Raw genomic sequence first — 9,828 nt, 5'->3', positions numbered from 1 at the left:
CATATTGGATTTTCAGTAGGTTTGAGGGGAGCAATCTGTTTCTACAATGTCACTTCTAAGAATCCAACCCTGAACAACAAACCACCCTTTGAGAGCGAATTGTTTCGATGTGCTGATGGGAGGGATACACTGTAGCTTCTCTTTCTTTCTCCCTTCAACACCTTCCCTTGGCCGAGGAGATACACTGCACCTCAGTCAGCCTGAGCTTCATTTATACAGACACCAGGATTCACCCTCTTTGTGTCTGGAGACATTTTCAACCCATTCCATATTAACTAACCGATGATTTCTTCCCCTAAAACTCTATCATAAAAGAATAAAAGAAAAGTTAGCAAGGAAGAAAATCCTGCTCTTGGGCCTGGTTTTATCCAAAGCTCTAAAATTCACTAATCATTTTCTGGTTTCTGTTTCCTTCAGACTTCCTGGAAGTTGGGACACAAAAGCCTCGAGGGTGGCTTGTCGTTATCCAAACCCTCTCTTGTAACCTTCTAGCATCACAGGCCAGGGATTGTGCTTACATGACTGTTTTCAGAGTCAACTCAGGAATGCTGAAAGAAAAACAAAGCACTCAGCTTTAGAAACTGTAGCCAAGCCAAGTCTGGGCTACGGTAGTCCTTCCTGGGCTGGGGCTCCCAGCTCTACCCTTTAGCAGTTATTTGAACAAGTCACTCAAGGTCTTTACAACTGACCGTCCTCATAGGGAACCAGGGCTATCACAGTAGCTAGCCTCCAACAGCTGATGTATGAAGCCTGACAGGATGAATACACTCCAAAGCTTGGAGGAACACTTAGTGCACAGGAAGTAGCCCTTTCATTTTCCCCTGACAATTGTTCTGTAGACATATTAATCATTCCTTCTTCATTTCCAAGGATATTTCCTAATTACTCTTTGGTAATGTCAACTACACCTATTTTGTGGAATGCTTAGATAATCTACAGCTCTTTGTTGTTACAATATTTGCCCCACCGGTAGGTCATATTTCAAATTCTTGCAGTTCCTTTTTTATATTGAGGTAATGGCTATATTGTCTGTTCTTATCCCGAAATCTCCCCAATTCTCCCTGCGACACCGGCACACAGAATTACTGGCAGCCTACATTGCCTGGCCACAAGAATGAAGTCTCCTTGGATGAATTTTGTAGTTAATAAAGTTAGTAAATTCTGCTAGACATACCTCTGTCAACGGTTACCAATTGCACAGATTCTAGTTTTAATGCTTTGGAGGTGCAGAAGGAGAGGGCTATGCATTTTTTAAGCCAGAACAAGCAAGGGTCCAGGACAGAGGCTACGCAGTAAAGAGAGGCCAGCAGAGGAGAAGATCAAAGCAGAACTGAGGTGGGAGACAAACAGCAGACAACAAAGCAGACAGAGGCTGAAGTTCAGAGTGGACAGCCCTGAGCCTGGTACTTCAGAGAGCCCGCATCCTGTCTTTTCTCTAAGCCTTGGCTTGGAAAACTTGCTTGTTTTGTTGGTTTGATTTATTTTTATATTTTTTATTTTTGTTTTCTTGGGTTTTTTTTATTTGTTTGTTTGTCTTTCTGTGAATCGAGGATTTATTAGATAGAAAGAAAAGCCAGATGGGAGGAAGAGAGTTCTGTTTGGGAGAATCTCCGGTTTCCTTGTACCAATTTCAGTTCATTTTGAACCGTGGTGACACTGAATCACTTCAGTTGGTTAAATCTTCAGGAAATGAAGATTTAAATGAATTGAGACATAAAAATTACAATGTGTTCACTAGACTCAACAAAGATAGAAAATGACCAGAAAGGGTTTGGCTATAAGAGCTAAAGCACAGAAAGGCTTTTTAAACTAAATTTAAAGATTCAAAATTCAAAATTTTTACTAATCCCCATAGGGAAGGATGGGGAAACACACGGCAAATACAGCCCACTGGTAGGAGCTGAGTTTCCTGCATTAGTGTGCTGAGAAGATTCTGAAGTCTGTCGGGTTAAGAGGGATTTGGTTTATGAGCAGCCAGACATACTGCCGTAGTTGATATTTGTGAATACAATTCAGGTTTTCACAAGCCAGAGTTATAAGCGTGCCCTTCTTTAAGAATTCTAGTTCAGGGGCTAGAGAGATGGCACAGAACTTAAGAGCACTGGCTGCTCTTCTAGAAGACCAAGGCCAGATTCCTAACAGTCCCACGATGCCTTGTAAGGATCTGTAGTTCCAAGCCAGGGAATGCAATGCCTCTTTTGCCCTTTGTGGGCACTGCACACATGTGGTGCACAGACACATATGCAGGCAAAATACCCATACACATAAAATAAAACTAAAGCCAAAAAAAAAAAAAAAGGCAGAGGACTCCAATGGAGAAACTAGGGGAAGGACTGAGGTAGCTGAAGGAGATTGCAACCCCACAGGAAGAACAATATCAACTGACCGGACTCCCCCCTCCTAGAGCATCCAGGGACTAAACCACCAACCAAAGAGTACACATGGAGGGACCCATGGCTCCAGCTGCATATGCAGCAGAGGATGGGCTTATCTGGCATCAATGGGAGGAGAGGCCTTTGGTCCTGTGGAAACTTGATGCCCCACTGTAGGGGGATGCTAGGGTGGTAAGGAAGGAGTGAGTGGGTGGTTGGGAGAGCACCTTCATCTAGGCAAGGGGAGGGTGAATGAGATAGGGTATTTGCAGAGGGGAAACTGGGAAGGGGAACAACATTTGGAATGTGAATAAATAAAATAACCAATAGAAAAAGAAAGAATCCTAGTTAAAAATCAAGTGTTTGCTTCCCACGCAACAGCAACTGCTGCTTGACAAATTACACATCTATGCACTGAGTCAGAGGAACTACACGTTTTGCAATAAGAAGTGAAACTCCAGAAAACCATACTTAAGATCAGACGGCATCCACAACTCTGGGATATTTTTTTTATTTTAATTACTTTTCTCTTCATTCCACACACTACCATAGCCTTCATGAGTGTTAAGATGTTTACAAAATGCTGGGGAAATGACTCTGCCGGCCAAGTCCTGCTACGCAAGCAGGAGAACCCACTTCAGCCCCCAGGACCCACATAATAAAACAAAAACTAGATGAGAAACTCTCTGCCTTACTCCATAAGAGTTTGTCTTAGTCAGGGTCTCTACTCCTGCACAAACATCATGACCAAGAACAAAGAGGGGGAAAGGGTTTATTCAGCTTACACTTCCACATTGCTGTTCATCACCAAAGGAAGTCAGGACTGGAACTCAAGCAGGTCAGGAAGCAGGAGCTGATGCAGAGGCCATGGAGGGATGTTACTTACTGGCTTGCTTCCCCTGGCTTGCTCAGCTTGCTTGCTTATAGAACCCAGGACCATGAGCCTAGGGACAGAACCACCCACAATGGGCTGAGTCTTCCACCCCTTGATCACTAATTGAAAAAATGCCTTAAAGCTGGGTCTGATGGAGGCATTTCCTCAACAGAGATTCCTTTCTCTGTGATAACTCCAGCTTATGCCAAGTTGACACACAAAACCAGCCAGTACAATGAGTTGTTTAAAATAACTACACCAGATGGCTGGGACCGTCCCTCTGTTAATAAAGTACTCGCCTTGTGAGCAGGTGAAGAGACAAACGCAAGTTTAATGCTTGATGCCTGTAACCCAGGCCTGGGCAAGCAGAGACAGTGGGTCCCTGGAGTTCACTGGCCACACAGTCCAATCAGCAAGTCCTGCCCAGGGAAAGATCCTGCCTCAGAATGTGAAGGCGCAAAGTGACTTGAAGAAAAACATCCAAGGTTGGTCGGTGACCTCCACATACACACTTGTGCTCGTGCACATATATAAATACAGGGGGAGGGGAGAGGAGAGAAGAGAGAGACAGAGACAGAGAGACACAGGGAGGGAGGAAGGGAGAGACAGAGACAGAGAGAGACAGAGATGGAGAGAAACAGAGACAAAGAGAGACAGAGAATGTGCTTGACTATAGATGGCCCACAAAGCCCATAAGCACCCACAAGGTCTACATCCCTGTAGCTTTTTATCTCTAATAATATATTCAAAGGGAGTTTATAATTTAGGCATATTCTGTTTCAGTTAATGAAGGTTCTGAAATTTTAAGTCCTGGGATCCCTAATTATTCTTATTTGCTCGTGGGCATCTAATTCCACATCTCCGAGCTAAATCGTTTTATCGTTTAGATTAGCGGCCCTTGGCTTTTTGACCTGTGGTGCGTGTTTAAGTGTCTTTTCAGTTTGGTTTCTCTTTAATTAGGAGAAGAAACCCTGTATTTTAAGACTGTCACTGTTTAAAACAATGTGAATTTTACCTAACACATTCGCCTTGAAGCATCTGCAATGAACTTATTTTTAAAAATCAAAACAAATATGAATTTAAAAGCAACCATTAGGTTCTATGGCCAAGATGATATCGCTCTTGACCCTCTTAGCATAAAAATTCAAATTCCTTTGTTGAAGATTGTTTCTGCGCAAGAAGATGTGATTTTCACAAATCTCTTTGTTTCTCGGGGGTTCAAAAGGAGCAAAGACAAAATTCTGCAGAGCAGCACCAAATTAGCAATTAGAGCCCGCCGTGGAGGGCTGGACTGCCTGCTCTGCTGAGAAGGATGGGAGGATAGGACGCTCAAGCCCTCAGAGCTCCTTACACAGTCCCACGGAACCGAACCGAGGGCAGCCAGGGAAAAGTGCAAACTCCAGCGCGAGCCGCCAAGTTTGGTGTTGCTTACAGTTTTCCTCTGTGCTCTCAATGCTGTTACAAATAATGCAAACCTGTTTTTATTAATTTACATTAAGTTCATTTAACACTGATGAAACAGACCAGAAATGTATAATGAGGACCATTTAACAAGCTCCCGCGTTAGGCTAATCTGCTCCGTTTGCAAGAGCTTATCTCATTCTTGGGAAATAGGCTGGTGGAAGCCCCCTCCTTCCTTAACAAGGAGAACGAGGAGAGTCGCCAGCTACTGATGACAAAGAAATGAACAAGCTTAATAATCTCCAATTGGTTTTCCACTCCACTTAATGATGGAGACAAGGCTCTGTGGCCAGAAGAACACGGGAAGCAACCATGAGTACTGAAAATTTAATTAAAAGTCAGAAAGCCATTGCAATGAAGACTCAGCAGAAAGCCATTTATTTTTAAAATCTAATATATTCTTCATGACTAAAGGCTAAAGCACACGCTGACTTACACACTTAGCTGTAACTGATTTAAGCTACTTGATGACTTTTTTTCCCTCCACCACCCCCCTTTTTTTCTTACTACCTTTTCCCCCCACTTTGGCTCACAGGGTGGTACTCAATTTGCAATGGAGTAAATTGGCAGAATTTAATTTGGTGGATTTTTTTTTTAACTCTGTAAAAAGAATCCTCATTAAAGCCACGGGATCGGCTGTATGCCTTTCCCATCATTAAGTAGCCTAACTGCAGGTAAAAGTTACAATTATGGATTTATATAAATCCTATTGTCAATTTATAGCTGAAAGACTGGGGAGGCACCTCATTTTAAATAGGTTATTTTTTCCCCTTAACCTTTCTTTGTTTTAATGAGGATTCGGTTTGTCACTGTCTGAGCCGTCTCCCGGTAGGAAAGTTTCTCAGGAAATTATAAGGAATGAAAAGAAGCCATGGGAGAAGACTCTTGGCTACATTTCAAATCGCTAGAAGACTCAACACTTGAAATTCATTTCCAGAGCCCTGTCTGCATTGTTGTCTCTCGGGTGCCACGCTGGACTAGGAAAACCCTCAACAAGGAGGGTTCCAAGGAGGGCTTAGAGGAAAGGGAGCCGAAAGACCCACCCCACCCCTGTAGCTGCCTGATGAGGTCTACTTGCGAGGAACTCTGGTTAAAGCAGTGAATAGATCCTTTCTCCTCTAAGACCTGGATAAGAATATATTTAGCATAGTTCACCTTTGTCCTCCCACCCACCTGCTCCCCCCCCCAACTAAACTAAACTAAACTAAACTAAACTTTGAAGCTTTTAGCAGGCCAGCATGGAATAACACACTCGTTCTGAGCCATGCAGGTGAAGCTTTGGAGAGCAATGCCTCCCACCAGCCCAGGAAATGTGTCTGAATCTCTCCAGTCCCCAGCAAAAGTTTAGCCGGTGTGTGCGCCCTGACAGTGCAGTTAAAGCCTGCACTCCAGGTAGGAGAGCCGCACTCTGGGAGGCTCAACTGCCCGTTCCCTCTTGGTTTTCTGAGAGGGTGGGCAGATCAGGAGTCTAAGCCACTCCACCTCAAACACGTCTCTAACCACTAGCCTTGGCTTAATTGGGGCGGCTTCCAAACCAGGTCATCTTCTGCACGAAACTTCCAAAAAAAAAGGAAGAAGAAGAAGAAGAAGAAGAAAGAAGAAGAAGAAGAAGAAGAAGAAGAAGAAGAAGAAGAAGAAGAAGAAGAAGAAGAAGAAGAAGAAAGAAGAAGAAGAAAGATGAAGAAGAAGAAGAAGAAGAAGAAGAAGAAGAAGAAGAAGAAGAAGAAGGAAGAAGAAGAAAGAAGAAGAAGAAAGAAGGAGAAGAAGAAGAAGAAGGAGAAGAAGAAGAAGAAGAAAGAAGAAGAAGAAGAAGAAGAAGAAGAAGAAGAAAGAAGAAGAAGAAGAAAGAAGAAGAAGAAGAAAGAAGAAGAAGAAAAAGAAGAAGAAGAAGAAGGAAGAAGAAGAAAGAAGGAGAAGAAGAAGAAGAAGAAGAAGAAGAAGAAGAAGAAGAAGGAAGAAGAAGAAGAAGAAGAAGAAGAAGAAGAAGGAAGAAGAAGAAGAAGAAGAAGAAGAAGAAGAAGAAGAAGAAGAAGAAGAAGAAGAAGAAGGAAGAAGAAGAAGAAGAAGAAGAAGAAGAAGAAGAAGAAGAAGAAGAAGAAGAAGAAGAAGAAAGAAGAAGAAAAAAGAAGAAGAAGAAGAAGAAGAAGAAGAAGAAAGAAGAAGAAAAAAGAAGAAGAAGAAGAAGAAGAAGAAGAAGAAGAAGGAAGAAGAAGAAAGAAGGAGAAGAAGAAGAAGGAGAAGAAGAAGAAGAAGAAGAAGAAGAAGAAGAAGAAGAAGAAGAAGAAGAAGAAGGAGGAGGAGGAGGAGGAGGAGGAGGAGGAGGAGGAGGAGGAGGAGGAGGAGGAGGAGGAGGAGGAGGAGGAGGAGAAGAAGAAGAAGAAGAAGAAGAAGAAGAAGAAGAAGAAGAAGAAGAAGAAGAAGAAGAAGAAGAAGAAGAAGAAGAAGAAGAAGAAGAAGAAGAAGAAGAAGAAGAAGAAGAAGAAGAAGAAGAAGAAAGAAGAAGAAGGAGAAGAAGAAGCAAAAACACCGAGGATGTTGCTGCGGGGTCCGAGGAAACCCCAAGCTCTGTCGGTTGTGTCAGTCGGTCTGTGGTGGAGGTCACGTGTTCTGTTCTTGAACAACACCTTCGAAGATGGCGGCCAGCCCAAAGCTTTCAGCAGACCTTCTGCATCCTGTAGCACCGATGCTGTGCACCACCCCGGGGGGTAAAACACAAAAGCCAACTCTACCTCTCTGGCTCCCACTCTTGCTGGGGCCCCCCCACTGTCACGAGTGTTCACTTTCCTGGATTCGAAGCATCATTTCCTTGTCGTTCCTTGGGGCCAAGGCTAATGATATTATAATTTAGAAGCATGCAGTTGATCCGTACTTCTACTTTTGCAAAAAGAATGATGGTTGATTCTGTTTGCTTTCCCACCTCTGAGTCGCTCACATCCAAGTAGCTCTTCATCCAATAAATAGCCTTCCCTCATGGATACCAGAACACTCTTAGTGCTAAGCCCAGTATGAAAACACTGAGAACCAAATACTTCTCGTAGTGTGTTTCCCTTATCAAACCCCCCATTTGACCGAACAATGCAAGTTTTCTATTACTTTGTTCGCTGGCAGTGTCTGCTCTCCATACATGGTCTACATGGGTAGGGCCCAAACCAGACATTTGGCTTGTGTTCCTGCCTGATTCAGGCCGTGACTGCTTTTTCCAAGCTTTCCATGAAGGTTGTGGGATTTCTGGCAATTGATATCAAAATGAAGTGTGGTAGCCTAGTTTCAACTACAAATGCCTCTCTGCTTATACCCTGAGGTAGACATTGCAAATAAAATACAGTGTACCATCAGCCGGTGGCTGGGGAGGCGTGCCTTCCACCTTAGACCGTGGCCGAGTTCATCTGTAACTTCGCGGAGAAGGCGCGGTCGATGGTGGCCGCCTCCGTGACTTACTGGAAGCTTCGATTGGCAACACAGCACAGGTAGAGTAACAGCCACACCCTTGTAACTGCAGGCAAAGCTAGGGGTGGGAATGGCGGCTGCTACCCAGGACTGCCAGAGTATCATATAACATCACAATTCTGCAAAAAGGTCCAAATTCGGAACTGGGAGTACAATTTCTACAAAGGCCTGTCAGTTTTACACCCTTGTGACGTTGGGAAATCGGAAGTTGAACCATCCTAGCGGACTGTTTGCGCGGGTTAACCAATAGGAGCTGATGGAGGAAACCCAAGAGGTCTTCAGTCCCACTAATCCTGCCTCCTGCTCCCGCGCCCGGACTCTGCCGTGCTGCCATATTGGAACAGAAAGATCCCATGACGCAAGAGTCACCTAAAGGTCTTGAAAGGGAAGGGTGAGCCTACACACGTGACCTCTTGCTCTGACATCAGCTCCGTCCAGCTTCTCTCTGCTCGCTGCTTTTGTTTTACATATTAATAAATAATTTGCATTTTCCGTTCCCAAAGAACAATGAGAAACCTCATACAAACAAATCAGCCTTACTTCCAACCTTGTTCCAAACAACACAGCATTTTCTGTATTGGGCCAGCGCTATATACATTCTTATGGACTTACTATGGTTTGGGTAGTGAGTGGGAAAAAATAGAAAACCTTGCAGTATTCAATAAAATCCTTAATAACTGGTATACTAGTGAGAAAGCAGGAAAGATGGGACCTGTTCAAGGCTCTTTAAGTGAGAGGCAGACACGGGTGAGGAACTACACGTGGCTGGCTTCCAGCATTGTACCAGGATGGTCACGGCTGTGTTTCAATACATGCCAGGGGACAGGGAGAGAAGTGGAGGATCCTTACACTGAGACGCCCGTGGGAAGCTTCGATGGCGATACCCAGCACAAGTTGAATGTCGGGGGTAAAAGTGGTCCACGTTGTGAATACACTTTTGGGTATGAGCAGCAAAGGGGGCTCACTGACATGATCATGTGAAGAAAGAGCATTTCTAAGATGAAATCAAAGGAAGATCGCCAGACACAGCAATTCATACCTGCAATCCCAGCCAAGACTGTAGGATTGTGAGTTCGAGACCAGCCTCAGCTTCACAATAAGCAGCCTAGCCTTGATTATATAGAGACCATGTTTCAAAAAAAAAAAAAAGTGAGAGAGGAGGCAGGAAGAGAGAGAGGGGAGGTAGGGAAGGGGAAAGGAGAGGAGGTAATGAGAAGGAAGGCAAGGGTACCAGATCCAACCTCAATCTGAAGTGAGCATTTTGTAGGTTCCTTACATAAACTGAAATGTACCTGTGTGTGGTGGTGATGGTGATGATGATGGTGATGGTGGTGGTGATGGTGATGATGATGGTGATGGTGGTGGTGATGGTGATGATGATGGTGATGATGGTGGTGATGGTGATGATGATGGTGGTGATGATGGTGATGATGGTGGTGATGATAGTGATGATGGTGATGATGGTGGTGATGATGGTGATGGTGATGGTGATGTTGGTGGTGATGGTGATGATGATGGTGGTGGTGGTGGTGATGGTGAAGATGATGGTGATGGTGATGGTAATGGTGGTGGTGATGGTGATGATGATGGTGGTGGTGGTGATGGTGGTGGTGATGATGGTGATGATGGTGGTGATGATGGTGATGGTGGTGGTGATGATGGTGATGGTGGTGG

The sequence above is a fragment of the Rattus norvegicus genome, chromosome 14, assembly GCF_021556685.1.
Source record: "Rattus norvegicus strain SHRSP/BbbUtx chromosome 14, alternate assembly SHRSP_T2T, whole genome shotgun sequence".
Taxonomy (NCBI): domain Eukaryota; kingdom Metazoa; phylum Chordata; class Mammalia; order Rodentia; family Muridae; genus Rattus; species Rattus norvegicus.
The sequence above is the reverse complement of the archived record's forward strand: the minus strand, read 5'-3'. Positions refer to the sequence as shown.